Raw genomic sequence first — 20,890 nt, forward strand, 5'->3', positions numbered from 1 at the left:
CACCACACCAGCAGGCTGCCGCAAGGAGAACTTCTTAAAGGACATCATTTTACATGAATTTGAGCAACAAGTCATTAGCCCCAAAGAACGCTTACAAGAAAATCCTCTATGCAGCATTTTAAGAAATGATCTCTAATGCAAGTTATTACCTGTTCAATACAACAGTCCTTAAATTATGTTAGCATGAAGCTGTCGGGTCAATCTTCTGAGGCTTAATCCACATTTATACGTTTTCATCGGATAAAACATCAATTCTGCTACAAATACGCCTGGCATCCACATTACACGAGTTTGGTGTTTTCAGGCGTGTTAGTAAGGACGGGGATTAGGATGCAGAACCAAAAGGCTTGTGAGGAGAGGTCGATAAAGTGACAACCAGTGCCTGCTTTGAGGAAAATGCATTGAGGTGTTGCAATATCATTTGTGTGTGCCTGAACACAGTGTGTTTGTTTGAATTTTCATTGCCAAATCATTTACTTGGCTCCTTTGCTTTTGTTTCTTGCTGTGTGCTTTGCTTTCAAACCTGTCTTTACCTCGAGGCAAAATGTGAAGAACACATCCTGTAAGAGTTGTCAAGAGGAGATATGAGAACATAGCAGGGCAACAGATCTGCTTTTGGACACACACAAACACACACACACGCACACACACTGGCAGGATGGGATGGTTTCTAAAGAAATCTCCTGCTGGCTCTGCTACACAGTGTGTGGGCTCAAACGGGCAGTTGTTGTTGCAAAGTGGTTCACACAAGTATAAACACACACACGCACACACACAATACATATAGTATAAAAAAGCACAATTTCCAAACAAAGTAACCTATGGGTAAAATCCAACTTCAACAACTGGAAAGGTGTCTCTGTATGGTACAAAATACTGCGTACTGAACCCTCTCTGTGCATAGACAGTATATAAAGTTAGTGATTCGTATATAAAGAAGGATGATGCGTCTCTCCTCGCTCTCACTATCCAGATATGAAGCCAGAATATCATTGCTGCAGACAATGCATCTTGCAAATTTGGAGCCAGCGATTGGCAGATGGAGCTATGGTATCGAGGTCCCACCGAGACACACGCTAGACCAATCTGTTAAAGCTGTCAATCATGACGTTTCACCTTGTTTATTTATACCATCAAATAACTAATCAAAGCAAAACTTACAAGAAAAATTGCACTTGAACAAACATCGGTGTGATAAGAACAACCATCCGTGAGAAAATGTATCTCACATCTTTTTTTACCTAAATTTTCCAATTAGTCTATACCTCATCTACAAACATGGAGGAGGCAGGATTTATGATAGGTCAGCAACCAGGTGGTGATCAGGGCACTTTGGCTTCACTTTGTTGGGGACGTCAATTCATCAATCTTTACATACAGCCTAGTGCATATAAGTGTGAATGTCAATATGATATCACTAGAATACCACTTAATACACTAAATACTACAAAGCAACAATAAATCCTTATAGGACTATAAGGGAAACATAACACTAAATATAATGGTGTGCTGGTATATGAGCTAAAACTACATACTATATATCGTAACACATGACATAGTTATTAATAATTATTAAACAAAATCTCCACAATTCACCACAGATGCTAGTAAGAGCTAGACTAGCTCGGTCCAAAGAAATCAATCTAACAAAATTATTATTTTGTTCTTATTATGGAAAAGTACTGTGTCTGGTCAAGAAGCAGTCCATGTGTGTACATTTAGTTTTAGTACAGGTAACAAGCCAGATACAACATGTGATTAGTGAGCTTAATGGTTTAGGAGGTGGATTGTGTCACCTTTAGACTGAGCCAGCTTAGCTGTTACCCAGTGTTACCAGACTTTGTGCTTCAAGTTACAGTAGTAGCCAGCTGCTGGTGTTAGCCTCTGTGCTGACATGATAGTGCCAATGATCCTCTCATTTAATCAATTAAAGAAATTGAACAATAGTATTTCCCTGAATGTCAAAGTATTCCCTCAAAAGAGATACTACAAAAACAGCAGTGTAACGTGGTCCACATAAAGTCCCTGTGGGCTTATTATTGGCACATGAAAGCTCACAAAGGTCACAATAAAGTAATTATTGACCATCGTCAGTCCCTGGAGGAATATTCCAGGAGCTCGTTTGTTTATGAGTGTGTGCGAGCCAGCGAGTGTGTTTGTGTGTGTCCTGAAACATCTGCCCAGGAGTTAATGTCCAAAAATAAAAATAAAAAAGACGAAGCACCACACAGGAACTGGGGCTGCTAGATGAGAAAAACAAACGCTGTTAGTCTTTTATACAGGGCCCCGAGTTTTTCTAGAGAATGCTCCGAAGCTACATGACACATTTCTTTCATACGCAGACTGACAGGCATTATACCGTGAGAGGGAGCTTATGGGGCTACATGGCCATGATGGATGGCTCTATAAAAAAGAGCTGGAGATCCCATCTGGGTCACGTCTTATCGGGGCTGACTGATTCACATTGATGAAATGATGAGGGCTCGCTAACCCGCCCAGCGGAGAAACTCTAAACTAACACTCAGGTAAACAAGGCGGCATCTGAGAAGAGATGCATGTCAGGGGGAGTAGAGAAGGCAGAGCAAATAATGAGCGAAGGGGGGGGGGGGGGGGGGGGGGGCAGCAGAGGGAAGATAAGTGGTAAATAGTGATGTAAAGTCACGGCAGGAGATGGATTGGGATAATAAGAGCTGACCGAGAAAGAGAGAGAGAGAGATCGAGGCAGACAGAGAGCGAGGACGAGAGAGAGCAATGCAGGCTGTGGGCTGCACGCTGCAGAAAGTGTCCATCAGACAGGAGTACCCACGACTTCTTAGCAATTTGGACTATTGATCACCGTCGTCTAATGAGAGGATCAGTGCCCGAAATAAATGTGTCTCTGTGGTTATTAGCTCAGTCTGGGTTTTTCTCCCTCAAACTTGCATTAAGAAGGTGAGACTGAAACTGTGCCAGACTGTACCTGGCTCGTTAGGACAGATATTCTTTGCAGTGTAACAACAGCACAGGAAACTGGCGGATCCACAACATTCATCCAATTGTGCACCAGAGACAATCTGCTGGTGTAGTTACAAACTCCCCCCACTCCCAATCAAGTTACACAGCGCAGTGCAAATGTAGGTGTGCGTGTGTTTAACACACCATGCAGGAGCACTGTGGTGTGCTCGTGTGTGGGTGGGGGGGGGGGGTATGGAAATGGTGAGATTTCGGGAACATTTGCGTTTTCTTTTTTCCTCTACTTTGACAGATGTTTTAGTTGGGAAAAAAAACTCTATTAAGAGATAGCTGTTCCAACTTTTGCTCCTAAGTGACCTGTTGAAAAACAAACAAGCCAATTCCACTGGAAAACATCTGTCTCCGGAGGTTTGACTAGAAAAGATCACTTGTTGAAAGCAGAGAGCTACAAGCCTGACGTTTGCGGCTATGGCTGCTTGCAAAAATTGACACAGAACAAAGATAAACGACACCTACATGTCTGACATTTATAAGTTAAAGACAGGAAAAGAGTGGCTGGATGACTAAGTGAATGACATCAAAGACCAAAGAACATTGAAAATAATGTGCCGGAAGACCGAAATGCATTAAAATAAGTGTGGATACATCTCCATTATGTAGCATAATCAGTTACATATATTTCTCTAGTTTATTCCCCTCCTCTGACGCAGGTGGGCTTAAGGAAACCAGCTCATGGCATCCTGCCGATGAACAAGAGGCAGTAAAGTTCAACGACACAACCTGATGTTTAAGCAGTAGTGGGTTTAGCACAGCGACATCTGGAAGCCTTCAACACCCACACTGAGCTGGCATCAATGTCAGGCTGACAACCTGTCCGGTAATGGGCACATTATGTCAGTGGGATATTAATGGTCTCAAATTGCTGTCAAGTAAAAGGTGTACAGGCTGAGTGTTTATTTCAAATGAAGGAGCCTGTCCCCTACAGGCTTGGAAACAGGAGAAACAAGAGTAAGGGCTTATCAAAACCTTTCACATAGAAATAAATTGACTACTTTTGTGGTTTTACCTCCTGGTTAACATCATCATAGTTTTGGTCTAGCTCAACAAATGCTATATTATTAGAGCCTCTCTTATATTGAAGCTGAAGAATTGTAGAAAATATTCATTAGTTGTTTGTTTTTCTCGCTGACTAAACTTTTTAATATAATACTTTGTAATAAAATACTTAAAAGTATTAACATTAATAAACTATAATAATTATTTATAATATACTTAAAATTGTGTCATTAATATACTATCAGACTTAGTAATAATATTAACAATAATATATTGCAGTAATTGACAAACATCTATAGCCTATACCACTTTTTTTATATATATAGGTCTATATATATATACTTTCTGTATATACAGCGTCCGCATAGTACTACGCTTTTGTTGTCATCCTTTGTTGCCTCACACAGATAATCAATTATTAATGATTACTCTGGAACTGCCCTGGATATCAAGGACAAGCTAAACTGAAGTATAAAATGCTGCTTGGCCTTAACTTGCACACCAGCACAGAGACATGCAGATTCAGTTTGAATGCAGTTTGTATATAAGACAAGACAGAAGTTTGTATCCCTTCATAATACAACATAGGAAATTGTGTGATGTGAAACGATTTTTACTTCGTCAGGCCAATACAATCATGCATTAGTAGCAGTTAGTAATGCATGTATAGCAGTAGTAGTAGCATATAGCATAAGAACGCTGTGTCTATGGAGACGTCTTAGTAGCTATAAATTGTGGTATGATGGTATAATTCATTTCAAAACCTGCAAAATATCAGCTCCCCCCTGCACTCCACCTCATGTGGATTTATTACTACAGAAGATCAACAAAGGGTAACACAGGAGAAAGCAATGGTTGCATCAAGCAGTCATGTTTACGCAGCGTCCCCCCGAGAGAGAGAACAGGCGCTTCCAGCGGGAGTTACCTGCATCAGTCAGGCAGCAAAACAGCCATTAAGTCAAACAGCCAGCCAGTCAGCACTGCTGCAAACCAACAGGTCAGTTATACAAGAAATAAGCGACAGAGGGATTATTACACACCGTCATTCTCTCCACACCGCCCCAGTGAACAGCTTTACACAACACACTACGGCCAACTGAGACTGCTGGATGGGTTACTGAAAATGGAGATGACTCGCCTCCAAAGAGAGACACACACACACGCACACACACACACACACACTCACACTCACACTCACACACACACACACACACACACACACACAGAGAGAGAGTCCGGTACACTCGTATGTATTTATATGAATCTAGGATCAGTGAATCAGACTGTGCTGTGGGTATGGATGAATTTATCTCCCATAGAAAGAACAGACAGATGTTTCGAGAGGTAAAGAAACTAATATGAAAGGAACAGAAGGACTATGACTAAAAATACTGTGGCAAAGTGGTTCTTGTTTTTTTTTGTTTTTCTAAACTAAGGACACCCTACAAGAAAGAAATTATTAAGGGGCCCCCTCATCAACAGTATGTCCCATGGAATAATATGAAATATAAATATTTTTTACACAAATACCTAGTTATACGAAAGAACACCACAACACAAGGAGAATGAAAGACATTGCCACACTGTTATTTATGTAATAATGACTTAGTTACACAGTCACTCTAGAATTAATAAACACCACACTTGTTGAATGTCAATTCTAATGAGTTATCTCGGATTGGCTTCCCACAATTAGTAGAATTAGATGAATAATGTTTAGGATTTTTTCACATTATCTGTAATTCCTCTCTTAGTTGGACCAAAACCATCTGATGCTTGAATAAAGAGTTGGCATTAGTCAACACTGTGTATTTTTGTAGGCTAGTTGTTCATCTGCGGGTTTAGCGCAGTGCAGTAGTAAAGCCAGGTGGCGGTGGCATCTACACCAGATACGGTGTTGTTATTGTCAAGCACTTGAAAAGTCATAGTTGTCATGCATGACTTCAACAGCACTAATGGGGTAGACACGCAAAAAGAAACATGGCCTTGCAACCAGATTTAGATTCTTGACTAAAATCAACAGTGTGGAAATAATTTACCGGAGCAAATCCGTCAGCTGCAGTATAAGTAAGGCTGCCCTATAAGTACAACAACAACACCAGCACTATACATAACCAATTACAGCTACACCGGCTAACGCTAGCAGCACCAACAGAGTGGACAAGGAAGGCAGACGACAATCTGAGATTCTCTAAACATTATATCACTGACCACCAAACCTCCAGTCTCTGTCTCACATTGACAAAGGTCAGATAAAATATGTCTCAACTGGTCTGTCTCGACCACTACTATAATGCAGAGGTCATAAAGGCCAGCTATAACCTCAAATAACCTCATTAGGAGATGTTGTACCCATAGCACGTGTATTTTGGGGATAATGTGCATTAAAGATTAGGATTTATCAGTCTGGTTCAGTGTAAAATGTTGCTCTTACTCACATGAAAATGCACATTTGGCATTTCCATTGTTTGCTTATATTCTAGTTGAGGAGTCATGGTCATAGTCAGGCAGCTGATTCCTGCCTGCCGCCCTGTTAGAGACTAAGTATGAGATTAGGACTCAATGAGTGTGTCTGATTTTTCTTATTGTTTTTTTTCGGGGGGGGGGGGGGGGGGTTCCAGGGGAGAGAGACTTTTGTGGTCATCCCTAAAACTATTAATTGGGTGATTTTGTGGAGTTGGTCAGGTATAATCTGATGGGATTAATGGCTATCCTCCTTAAATAGAGTTCTGTGGGCGGGGATTAGATGATCACAGCCAGTCGGCCTCAAGAGCGACAGATTTTCTTCTTTAGGGTTTTAAGGGAAAATAATGTAGTAGCAATGACTAAGTTGATACAAGGGGACATGATGTTGTATACAAATGTTTTTGCCAGTGAATGCAACAAATACAAAAAAAAACATCATGGGATGTTTTGATGAAAGTTTGTGCATAAGGAGGGATACTCTGCAGGTCTTGATCATTTCTGATTATTGGAAGAGCTCCAGCCTAAGGTTGGTGTTTGACTCGGAGGGTGTGTTTGGAGGTTGGGGTTAGGGAGTGGTGGGGGGGTACTACCAGGAGCCCTTACCTTCCTCCCCTTAACTACTCTCCTCACATCTGGATACAATGTAGGAACAGGGCACCAAGGCCAGGGGGATAGTTGAAGGGAGGGTGCGAGTGTGCTGGGGGATTCTTTACAAAACATCAAGAGCCAATGGGAAAAGGTGGTGGTGCTTCTGCATAGGGTGGTGGATGTGGAGTGGCGGGGTAGTGTGTGTTGTGGTGGTGGGCTGTTGGAGGGGGGGGGGGGGGGGGTACTAAAAAAGCTCCCTGTCTTTGGTCTCTTCTTCCCTGTGTAGTTTGTCTGCAAGGCCCCCGAGCAACAGACAGAGAAGCAGCTGGGAACTGAGGTGAGCAGCGAACCAGCCGCCCCGGAAAACACACTGAAAGAGGGCTAATCTGGACGAGGTGAAAATCTGGCGTTTTAAACTTTAATGGGGTAAATACACTGAACACATTGTAATCACACCAGGTTCAAATTACCATATAAACTTTTAAATAGTCTTAATACTTATTGAGGCTACTTCCATACTACTGTTTTAGTTTAAAACAGTATTTTCAAACTAAAACAAACTCTTTACCCAGGAGCATTTTGGCACGGTATCAGTTTTAATCCCATGACCTGAAATCAAAGGTTGATGTGTAAAATATGCACACTAATTTGTTAGGTAAGCTATTTATGTGAAAAGTGAAATCATAACAATTTTTAAGTTGCCGTCATAGACCATAGAATGTAAATTAAGAAGGCTGAAGCGGCTCCACATTCCATCTGCTCACATTATCCAGGAACGAACCAAAATATCCCAGATTCCAGGACTGCCATCTTGAGCATTTGGAGCCAGAGCCAGAGAATCATTGTCCGGCCGCACTCGACCAATCGCAGGTCAGTCAATCATGATGTTTCCCCCATTTTTTATTGCATCGAATAACTATTTAAAACCAAATTTATAGAGAAAAAATTATATTTGGACAAACATCAATGCAAGGAGGAGGTGTGGTGAATGACCACCTTGGCTTTTGTGGAGCGGTCATGTCGTCCATCTTTAGATACAGTCTATATGCTGCAGAGGTGTGAAGGTCCAAATTACATCACAGAAAATAAAACACACTGACAAATAGATTCACTATTTTGATACCACAAAGACCCAATAAATGACCACAGGATTATAAAAGCGTTACAGCAAAAATTAAATAATTTCTGTAGGCTAAATGAGATATAGAACTACCACCTAATTATCATAACACATGATTTAGTTAAGTCATTAGTGATAACTAAACAATACCACCACTAGTATACAGTTAACAAACTGCTAACGACTAGCCTCATGATCGGGACCCTTTTTCTTCACTTGTGGGGATTCGTCCATCTTTACAGTCTATGACATGAGCAAGCCTCAACAAGGTTCTTCATTGTGAGAGCATAACATAAATCACTCTTGGTTATAACACTAGTTTAGAGACTAGGATTTAACCTTATACTGTCTTTGTGATTTTTTGTATTCTACATAAAATGCAGACAGAACAACAAGAGCAGGTTTTAAAGACGTTTACTAATTTTCCTCTTCCCTTCCTCGCTGAAGAACAACAAAAAAAAAAAAATAGGGGGCACATGGCCGGCAACCTGCTCCTGAATCCAGCTTCCAGCATGTTTGTGGTTCCCCTGTATCTCTGGATTTGGGCTGATTAGCCCTTGGGCGAACCTCCTGCTTCTCCTGACCTCTGTCCTCAGAGACCCCACAGCCTGCTTGACCCAGACAGAAGTGCTACTATAACTACTTCCTTAACCCTTCTTCCTCTTGCATGTTTACTCCCTTCACTGCTCAAATGAAGAGAGTAAGTTAAGAGTGGGGTAGCAATGGATCCCTGTGTATAGGGTTAAATTTTACTGCATTTCAATTCACAGAGGTCTCAGACTACCTCAAGAAAACCAGATGAGATGTTTCGGTTCTTCCATTTGGCTGATAATTAGGTTTTTACATTGTATTGTTACTATAATCTTCATTCTTTTGACATGTTTTCAGACAGCCACAAGAAGTCAGACTGCCCCGTGTATTTCCATCTGAGTGGGTCTTTTCTTTTCCCCATAGAAGGAGAAAAGGACATAACGACAGCGAGGAGCAGCCACATCAAGCGCAGCATTTCAACAAAAAGAATAAAATCACCACTAATTGTGGTTTTCAAAAGCAACATCACAAACGGTTGTCTTTATCATGTATAACAATCAAGTTTTTTGACAGGACAATGTCCAAACTAGCGTTCAGCTCGACTCCCTCTCTTCCACACACACACACACACACACACACACACACACATGTGCATGCATACACTAACTACAGCATAACGTAGCAAGGTTAGACTGACATCAGCGGCTAACGATCAGTTCCTCTGTGGGCTGAATGATTAGCTGCAGTAGCCCGGAGATATTTCCAGCTTTTTTCCCCCTAAGTTAGTCAGACATGCAATATCGTTGGCTTTCAGTCTCCACTAACTACATCCACTCTCTTCCATTCGCTCTGACTCTGTACAAAAAAAACACAGGGAAAATATTTTTACACACTGATCGATGATGCTTAGGATGCAGTGAATGTGGGGCAGTTGAAAAAGAGGGAAATAGAAGAAGAGCATACAAGCTTTTCATATTTTGATGTGTTTTCAAACTCAAGAGGAGCAACAACATGAGTTCCTTGAGGGGGAAAAGACAACACTCTGAGTGTGTGTGTGTGTGTGTGTGTGTGTGTGTGTGTGTGTGTGTGTGTGTTTGTAGGTGTGTGTGAATGGTTGGTGTAAGTAGCAGTTTATTGTATAAAAGTGAAACTAAATTGAAAATGAAAGCTCAAAACTTGTTAAGTGGTAATCCAGAACTTCCTGTTTTTGGTTCTTGTAGTACCTGGTTTACAACTGAAATGCATGTACGTTTTATGTCTGCTTCCTGCCTAACAGAAATCACTCGTCAGTCAAATTCTGGATTATTCTATTTATGAATTTCCAACAGCTGCCGCTCCCTTTTTCCTCTGTACCTCACCTACCTAACCATTTCTTGTTTTTCTTCTGAAGCAAAACCTGACTTCTGTTCATCGGAGATGCAGTCAATGTTTTCTCTTAGGAAAAAAATACATAAAAGAATGATATGTCTTAGTGTAATTTAGGACCTATTTTTCTACAGACTTGTTTATTCCCACTCAGAGGGTGTTTATTAACTGGAACAGGATGGTGAATGCTAAAGAGGAGCCTCTCTGCTTGGGAAACAGCTCAACACAAACCCAACCCCCATCCCACCCTTACAGCCCTCCAGGCTGCTGTGAGTTTGGATTAAGTTTGGTTGCCATGTCTCCTCCCTACCAAAGCCTGGCTGTCACCACCACAAAACACAGACACACCCAGACACCTACATGCGAAGTTAGCGTATCACCTAGTGGCCTATCAAATTTGAGGAAGGCCATCGTCTTGCAGGAAGATAAACAGACCAGACAGATGAGGAAAGAAAAGAGCAAACAAATCCGTGATGCACTGTGTAAAACATAGTTAAACATGCATTAACTGATCTATTTGACATATTTTTTCATCAATCTGATTTACTTTTTATGAATAAATACAGGATGAATCAGAATTAAAGCCTGTTTATTTAACATAACTAAGAAATTGGCGCTGTCTTTAATTTCCATTAATGCTGTCTACTTGTGTGTGAGTGTGTGTGTGTGTGTGTGTGTGTGTGTGTGTGTGTGTGTGTGTGTGTGTGTGTGTGTTTGTGTGTGTGTGTGTGAACCAGTGGATCAATAATGGTAGTCTACTACAGTGACATCTGGGCTGGACAAAGAGTGCTGTTCCTTCCCCCGCCAGCTCTCCTCTCTCTCCCTCCCTCAATCCCCGATCACAGCCACGTGGTTCTCTGGGCTATTTCTCCCGGCTAAGCTTATTTCTCTTCTTTAATCCCGCAGCAATCACCGCAACAATGCCAAGCATCGGGTTCATAGACGCAGGCAGAAATCTATTAACTATGATCACGATGTCAGCTCCAACCCGATAAGCACTGCTAATGAATCAGGCACATTCGGCGCAGCTCTCTGTGCTCGTGATTGTTATTTCATTGGATCATCAATAATGTGTAAGATGGGGAAACCAACGTGAGTGACGGTGATGGATAACGCCGCTTGTAAAGTGGTTAATGTGCTTCCATTTGGACTGAAGTGAGATTCTGTTCTCTGTAGAACTCCAACACTTCCTATTCAATTCAACTGATGCAGTGACGAGGAGCTGGAAAGCTGCCGGCCCACGCTACCGTGTTCTCAGTTCATAAATGGGGTCGATATCCAGCCATGATTAACAGATTATCAGCTACTCAGTGTGGTCAGCCTTTGGATTTTGTTCTCGTCTTCACACAGCCACTTATTAGTACAACCAGTAGTAATCTGACATGGAAAATACTCATCGGGGATGAGGATTACCATGACCAAGCATGACCGGTGTTTTTAATTTAATGTTATTTTGTGTGTTAAGTTTTAAATAGTTTGACGACAAAAACATACAGAAAATCTAATTAGAGGACTTCTTGCACTATAATACACTCAGAAAGTGAAATTGTTGAACCAACTGAAAAGAAGTACTTCAATTGATAACATACACATTAATATAATTTTGTTGACATTAAAGTTAACAAGATATGTTAACACAATGAATAACTTTGATTGGAAAATACTTGTAATCTGTTTTAAGTAGTACAACAAAATTATACAGAAACTAAATCAATCTTCCTTGCACTGTAATACAGAGAAAAATAGAAATTGTTGGACTAATTCAAACAGAACTTAGTTTGTTCAAATTCAAATTGACAAGTTATATTAACAGCACTGATAACTTGCCCATAACGTACTGGTAACAAGATTTCCGTTTCAGTGAACTCACTTTGAATCTTGTTTATTAGCCTGACCTTTACTCACACTATTTCATCACTAGTATCACTGGGATAAATACACTGAAAGTGTTTGCTATAAACATGTGCCAGTGATTCTATTTCAAGAGCAGATAACGTTGGCTTCAATATCCAGTGTGATCTCATTTAATAAAACTGTCAGTGTTAAAAAGTTATTAGTGTGTACAACTGTGGTTAGCTTTATTAGCTTAGCATCATTATTAGCTTAGTCTTTTGTAAACATTTCTAGTGAATATGAAAAGTAATAAACCATACAAGCAATTAATGTGGGTTGCACATCCCACATTCAGCTATTGTCGCTTTGTGTGTCGACAGTACGTCTATAAATACCAGTCATCTTTTCTTTCTTTTTTATCCTGATGAAGGCGTAGTGTGAAAACATCAGTAAATAGTTATATTAAATAATGACAGTAAACAAAAAAGGGGAAAATTATGTGACACTTTCTACATCCACACACACAACAGATGCCTATGGTTATTTCTTTTTTCAGTTTCTATTAGAGTTGATGTAATTTTAAGATGTGATATGTTATTTCCTTTGTGATAAAAATGTCACTTTATGCAAATCTACAAAGCCCCCTAACAACTAGATTGTCTGAAAGGATCCATGTAGTGTAGTTTGCATTGGCTGGGTTCTTGAGTCCCAGGATGACTAAGTGTGTGAGATGGGTTTTCCACCACAGCAACAAAAACGGTTTGAAGTTAAAAACCCCAATGCACAAATGAAAAAAGTACATGGAAGTGCAACAGTTGGGCCCCATGCAACACTACGACCATGTCCCTGCCCCCTCCCTCCCCACCACTCTGCGTGAAGGCTAAAATGGCCCCGTGCCTAAATCCCCACGCCAGCACCTCCTCTACCCCCCGTCAACTCTAACCCCCCTCCTATCTTAATCCTCCGATTACTACATCATTTCTGTGGGTCTAATTTGGACAGCTCTCCGCCCTCACAGTTTATATCTGGTGTAGTCTCTATTGATCCAATATCGCTGGGGAGCGTGCAGGTGTGACCCAAATAAAGACAACCCATCTGTCACCAAAGTTTCAAGGAAATCTGCATCTAGGAAGGTTTTGGCCCTAATGAAGGGACAAGTGCACATACTGCACAGCTGTAGGGTGACTGCTGCAGGAAATCTAAATTCCTTCTGATTATCCTGAGGCAGTAAGCAATACGTTTCCCATGGAGGGCTCATTTATAATTTAATCCGGGAGCTTGGTGTTTCTAGGCTGACACAGAGAGAGATTGCCCTTTCAGAGTGGAAACCCCCACCATGCAGAGGGGAATCAATGCCAACAACACAGAAAAGAGCCCATAATAAAATGATGAGACTGTCTGGACCACCAACAAAGATATACACGCAATTCTTAATTTGTCTCTAAAGAGGAAGCAGCACCCGAAATCTTTTTTTTCACTTGTTGTTTGTTGCCTCTTGACGCGATCCAACCTCAATATGACACAAAGGTTATTTAAGCCTGTGAAGGAAGATCTATCTTTGCTTTTATGAAGAAAAAAAGGTTGATAAAATCTAGGACATAACAAGGAAAATAAAGCTGAGAATAGAATGCATTAGACCTCAGCCTAACCGACTCACTACAGGAAAACATGTCCGTCTTGGGCTTTTGGGTATCTTTACTTTTTTCATAGGCATTCTAGTTCAAAGCTGAACAACATTAACATGAAGAAACCGAGTCAAAGCGGGGTAGTAATTACTCTCGGAGAAGAAGCGAATGGATTCAGCTCATGGCATGAGTATGCACATGTAGGGCTCAACTGTAGCACACGCTGGAACGCTTTCAGACGCGGATTCAACCAGGTGCTGCAAACCACCCACAGAAACCTGGGCCAAGTGTATTTTGGCCACTAGGAGGCAGCATAAATTAGGCCAAGTGTAAAGTAAATATTGCTAATAGTTAGCAAAACACTTCCTCTTCACACACTATGTAAAAATGCTGCAGTCCTATAATCATATGGACAGATCTCGCTCAGCAAAATGCTCCAGTCAATGGGTTGATCGCTACGAGCTACACCTTCAACATTACAAATCACCATTACTAAAACAACCTATCGATCTGTTATATTAACTGCGGAGTAAGAGAAACCTGGAGGATAATAATTAGAAGAAAAGAAAAAAACGCATCTAGCTCTGTGATATTACCTCAAAAATCTACAGACAGGGTCGATGTAGTGTTCACCCCCCTCATCTCTCTCTCTTAGGGAAGGTAAATGACTATGAGCACGGTAAAAAAGGCACAAGGCAGTAATGAGTAATGAAAACAGCCGAGTTAGTGCTGCCATTCAGTGAAGGGCCTGCTGCTGTGGAATGTGAGGCGCCATTCATTCACATGGGTTAAAAATGCATTTCTGCCACCACAAAGCCCTGCCTTGTCCTCATTGTTTCTGGCCACCAATAAAACACTTCCACATTCTGAAGGGAGACGACCGAAAAAAATAAAAAATTGCTAATTTTACTCCCACAGATACAGAAAAGGGGGGAGGGGAGATGGGGGGGGGGGGGGGGACTTTGGGGCAAAAAAAAAAAAAATAGTCATGTCCGAGGTAAAGTGTCATGGCAGAGTTGAAAGTTTGATCATGATAAGCACGGGGACGCTAAAAACAAGCAAACACGTCGTTTACAAAAGACCAACCGTCCTGCTCACAAAAGCCAAATGTATGCAGCATTTACTCAGTATATGAGTGGACGCACAATGGTGGGGGGTGGGGGGGGGCAATCAAACACAAAGAACTTCACTCGAGTCATGCGTGAGCTCTCGGTGGATCACTATGTGAATGGGAGGCATCTGCGAAACAAAACAAAAACGGCTTTCTAAACAATCTCATTTTTTATTTCTGTGCTATCTGTCCTTCTGCGACCGTGGCAAGTGCTCAAATCAACATGAATCACCGACTGTCACGACGAGTCACGTTGAAACATAGGTCATGTTCCTCTTTCTCCATAGTGCTCAACAAGTGATCTCAGACGTGACAGCGGGCAGACGCTCGCATGACATAACTCCCCGAGAAAACTACCGCCCCACTGACATCTAGAAGTAAGCCTGTTTGTGGCTTTTCTTTTTTGATTGGTAATGACCTGCTGTGCTGCTGCTACACAGAAAATAATGACACATACACAAGCAGCATTTATTTACAGCTTCCCTCAAGCTTTGCCGACCAAATGTGTTTACCTTTAAATCTATTCCTGGTGTTATTCCTGGGCTTGGAAAACAGATGGTGCAGCTCTTACACACTATTTATTATCTAACAGTCAGTTTGGTGAAGTCGGATCATTTATTGTTGTTGTGGTGTTTTTAGTGCGCCGTGTTCACTCGTACAACCACAGAGTGAGAGCTACAGGGCTGAGGAAAGAAAATCATGTCTGAAATCTGACGTGGGGGGAGAGACAATGTAATCCTGTCTGCAAAACAACGCACTGCCTCTCTTCCTCCCTCTCTCCCTCGTCTCTCCCTCTCTCTCTATGTCTTTCTTTATGTGTGTGTGACCTGCAGGAAAATTGCTGTATTTCTCAACAGGTACAGAGAAAAAACAGCACACCTCAGAAAGTCAATATCAAGAGAAGATGAGGGGAGAAAACACTGCAAAGTTCAGAAAACAACAAAAACAAGAAGTTGAGGAACCAGAGCACAGTGAGAGATAAGGCAGGAATACTGAAGGAATGTGATACAATACAATGTCTATCACAGACAGATACTATAGAATTTTTTTTAAATATAGTGAATATATAATAAAACTCTACTAAATGTGAAAATATAAAGTGATTATGTAGTAAACTCTACAAAATGTGAGTATATACTGCGAATATTTACAGTAGAATAAAATTGAATATGTTGTAAAACTCTGCTACACAAAAGTGACACATGGAGTAGAGTGATTTCTCTGTGTGCGTGTGTGTTTGTGTGTGCGTGTGTGTGTGTTTGTGTGTGTGTGTGTGGTGGGGGGGGGGGGGGCGGTGTACAAAGTAAGCACTATTTACAACACTACTATTGTAAGTCAACGCCGGTTAAGACACTGCATAATTCCCCACCCACTTTTTTTTAACCATTCGTGTTCTTCCAACTACAACCATGGATGTGGGCATGTTTTGACAGTCGAGCATGTGCACAACTGTCTCCTCTCTCTCCCTCGACTGCAATCCGAGCTTTCACATAACTATCTCCTCTGATACTCCAGCCTGCCCCCCCCCCCTGAGGGAGAATGGCTGTGACAGTCCAATAACATCTCTATGATAAACACATTTGTAATTTTAAATAGCTTGTATGTAGTGATCTGGAGCTGAGCTTTATGGGCTCTCTCTCTCTACCATCCACTGTAATTTGCACTGACTGGCTCCTGCAGCCACACATAACTTTATTGCTGCCTTTGTGCTATACTTTATAACACTGTTATATGACCTGTGATATGATAAAATGTCCATATAAAGTCTGTTTTGCCTGTTATTTCCATAAACTGTCAGTGTATCATGAGATTACTGTGGCTCTTTAGGGCAGGGTTGCACTCTCTTATCAAACATTCCTCTAAATCAGCCTTATCTACATTGTAGCACATTCAGGCGACTTCTGCTGCCAGTCCTGTGCCTGTGCACTATATAAAGGAAATGACCGGGTTAAGCCAGAAAGAGTCTGAAACAGCCTCAGACTGCAGGAGCAGCAGCAGCAGCAGCAAACACACCCTCATAATAACAAACAATAATAATGATATACAAGTCACTTCCTTACCGGTTAAAACACCGTGGAGCTCTGAGGACCTTCTCGCTCACACACACGCACACGCACACACACACACACATACACACACACACACACGCACAAACACACACACACACACACACACACACACACACACACACACACACACACACAGAAGAGCAGGGACCGGCGCAGTTCCTCCAAAAGCAAATATAGAGTCCAGATCCAGCAGAGATAGAGAGAGACTGATACGCTCTGTCCTCCAGAACCGCGACTGTCTGACCGGAGCGAGCTCAACTTATTATTACCAATATTATTATCATCGTTATTTATCTGTGGCCGATTCCCGTCTCCTTGTGTTGTAGTAACAGTACAGGTTCCTCTCTCTCTCTCTCTCTTTCTCTTTCCTAGCTCTCTCTCTCCCTCCCTCTCTCTCGCTCTCTGTCTCTCTTCGTTTCACTGGTGCTGCCTTCAGGTGTCATCGGAAATCTTTCAATTTCAAGCCAAACTTTCGAGACTGGGAATTCCGGATGAACATTTTCAACATATATTGATATCCAGAGGACATTCATATACATAATAAACATTCATATGTATGCAATTATGTATAACTTAATAGACCTATGATTCAAAGTGATGGTATATAAAGGACCGAAAACTGCCAAATAAGTAAAAAAGTATACCTTATACATCAATTAAGGACTCAATAATGAATTTATAAATGTAGAAATATATGTATAGCCTACTTCCAAATTGTATGTAATTCATTGTTTTTTATGTATTTGTTTTGGCATTTACTTTCTATTTTACAGGCCATTACTATGAAGTTCATTTCTTTTAGTTATAAATTATTGAGTTTATGTATCTTGTATTTCTGCAGTTTCGGTCTTCAATATACCATCACTTCAACTAATTTTCTTAAAAAGCTCAGTAACACCATAGTAGTACACCTATAGCTACATGGTGTCTTGGACGGAGTTGCAGTGGTTCCAGTCTTTCAGCTGAGAGGATGTGTTGCTTTTTAATGATAATCCATATATTTTGGTTTTCTGAGATTTTCTCTATTTTCTGACGGAATTCAAAGAGCAAATGATAAATGAATTTAAAGATATGATACACAGTTAATGGGTAAATTCCCAAGCTTCACTTGATTAATAGCTAGTATTATATTATTTCGATGAATTAAAATCTGAATCAGATAGATCTATATCTTATGTATTATTGGTGAAGTGTGTTTCAATAGTACCTATGTACAATCCATTTCCCATAATTGCCTCACTTGTAAGAAAGTGCACTGGGCAGCCCCACATACGTTGTGATAAAAACATTAGATCATCCAACATCCCGTAAATCAACCAAACTTCCCCCTAATCAGAATAAATAAGGGGATTTCTGATGGAACTTGTACGTGTCATAGGGAAATGTCGGAGTTTATGGGAGCACACCTGAATGCACCATGAACGGAAAGAAGCCCTGTGTTTGCGAAACAGTGAGGACAAGATCGAGGGCAAAGAAAGAGAAAAAAGTTTGTGTTTGATTTTCACACTCACACACACACACACAGACCAGCTGATCCAGTGATGGAGACGTGTCTGTGTGTCTGTGTCTGTGTGTGTGTGTGTGTGTGTGTGTGTGTGTGTGTGTGTGTGTGTGCGCGTGTGCGTGTGTGTGTGCCCAGAGAGGAGAAGGGTGACACTGAACAATTGCTCCTGGAGTCCCACGCACGATGGACGCTCGCGATCGGAGCCGTGCGTAAAAAGACGTGTTTCTTTCCACAGGCAATCCGACTCGCTCTCCGTTATCGTGTGTAGAAAACATACTTTTTCACATTACACACGCACGCGCACGCACGGTCACCTGTATGCGCGTCATTGATACGGAGCCCCCACCCAGCAGCCGGAGGTGGGGTCCATTGTGTCCCTTTAACCATAACAGCAGGCTCACATCCTGGAGGTGCATCATCATTAGGGGAAAACAAAGTTACATGCGCAGAACCCCCCAGCACACACTACACACGAGCACACACACACAGACACACACAATACCCCCCCCCCCCCCCCCATTTGCCCCTCCCTCTCCACATGTTTCCACTCCCCCCCATCTCCACCACTACCACCCCACCGAATCACGCACACACGCACGTGCACGCGCACACGCACCGCATGCAGATGAGTGTCGGGGCTGCTGCGCACAGACTGAAAGCAGAAGAAATGCGACAGGAGCAGACCTGCGATCAGCTTCCAGCGGTTTCACATCCTCAGAAGAGAGAGAGCCTCCCCTGCGCGGCCGCGCACTACTGAGCTGGCACCTGTGCCTTGCTCAGCGGCAGTGGTGCCAGGCTTGTTATGTAGGACACGACTTCTTAATATGGATCCCCCCCCCCCCCCCCCCCCCTTACTCCTCCCTAAAGTCCACCTCCACTCAGTGTGTGTGTATGTGTGTGAAAATGTCTTTTTTTTTTAAAGATCAACTCTCTCCTCTCCTGGATGTTTCTCACAACTATGTCACTGAACCTCATCTGTGTGTTTCATGCTGCTGACATGAAAGTGTGCCTTCAAAATCTTAATAAATAAAGGAAGAGATTTGTGTGTCTGCGTGTGTGTTGAGCTGGTGGAAAGTTTGATCAGCCCCAGGGATGTTGGTGGAGGACATGGGAGCAGCCATGCGCACTACACATCCCTACTTCTTTTATTTTCCTTCATTTGAATAACTGACTTCAGACATTAAGTGTGATGACTCACAAGTGTCATCGAGCCGGCGCGAGTTAGACCCTGCCAACGAAAAGTGGAGAAATAACACGAGTAATACCTGCGATCACCATGAGGAGAGTCAATCCGGAAACATATGTTCACATTGTGTAGTTTAAATCATCCCTCACCCCCTTGCCTGGGTATTCCCTATTTATAAATCAAGATCCGGACAATCGCCTGCCACCCATGTACCCCCCCCTTTCTCTCTCTCCCTTATAGACACATGGAGTGATCCGGGATAGTGTGTGTGTGTGTGTGTGTGTTTGTGTGTGTGTGTGAGTGTGTGTTTGTTTGTGTGTGTGAAACGAGAAGGAAACGATGAGATGTACATACCTGCTCGATCCAGACCCAGATATTCCAGGCTGAAGAGGCTCAGACAATCCTAAAGGTGAAAGCATGCTCTTTGCAGTGTCTGCTGAAGTGCATGATTGAGTAGGTCGAGTCCATTCCGTCCCGCGGGGGTGGTGACAGAGGGGATTTCTGCTCTTATCACTCCGATACTACACGTGGCTTTTGTTTTTAGTTGAATATACACGCACCGTTCTGTTAAGTGTGGAAACGGCTGTTATAAAACACGTGTCGTCTTAGTGCCCCCGCCGTGCTTCTCTGAGAGTTTCCTGACACCCACCGTTCCGCGGCTGACTGGTTCCGCCCGAATTAAATGGAACTATCTGCTATTGTCTCATCAGCGAAAAGTTGTTGATAGTGCGAAGGACTTTTTAAGAAAGTGCCCAGACACAGCGACAAACTGCAACTTTACATTATTATTCAGAGAGTTTAAATAATGATGTGGCTCAACCAGGAGATCAAATCACACATGGTGATTAGAATGGAAATCTTTGCCAAACCAGCCCCTGGTGTTGACAGCTGAGGAGCACTCCGCCGTCCACCATCCACCATCCGGTTGTAACACTCTACACACACCAAATAACTCGATGCACCAGTGAAGACAAAACACACTGTTTTCAGGGTGTGATACACAATGACATATAGTTGCATTTTTTTCCACCAGCATATTGTTTGACTTTGTTCTTTGGAAAACAAAATTGAATCAAATATATTGACATTTGACCTTCTTATAGAAACGTTTTTATATTGTGTCAAATTCTGACAATATATTTTTTTTTTTGTGAAGTAATATTATATTTTTGTAGTCTCATTTTTGTACCAGCATATTGTCCAATCCTGGGCTGACAATAACACTAACTTTGTCATGTGGGTAACTAAACTGTATTGATTTGTTTTTACTTTTTAAAGAAAAGTTTTATTATTATTCACTTTTTATGTCCTCACATAAATGCTACAGGAATGTGTGACTATAGTCAGAGTACTTGATTTTCAGTCCAGCAGGTTCTCAATCCTGTTTGACACAAAGCATCGTCTTGGAAATGGCAAACAAAATAACACAGTCAGTCAGTCTCTACCCAAAGTCCATTTGATATTCATAAAAAACTACAAGGTGT

The 20,890-nt window shown here is 41.8% G+C and overlaps 1 protein-coding gene across 1 annotated transcript in view; it reads right to left on the bottom strand.

Annotated features, from left to right (window-relative positions):
* The window catches only part of LOC128448989 (zinc finger protein 516-like), a 48,229-nt gene extending 27,948 nt beyond the window's left edge, over positions 1-20,281 (bottom strand). Inside the window, 1 exon segment of the mRNA XM_053431931.1 lies at positions 19,761-20,281. The gene's annotated coding sequence lies outside the window, so the exon portion shown is untranslated.
* Positions 20,282-20,890: the final 609 nt, after the last annotated feature.

Source organism: Pleuronectes platessa, chromosome 10 (genome assembly GCF_947347685.1).
Source record: "Pleuronectes platessa chromosome 10, fPlePla1.1, whole genome shotgun sequence".
Classification (NCBI taxonomy): domain Eukaryota; kingdom Metazoa; phylum Chordata; class Actinopteri; order Pleuronectiformes; family Pleuronectidae; genus Pleuronectes; species Pleuronectes platessa.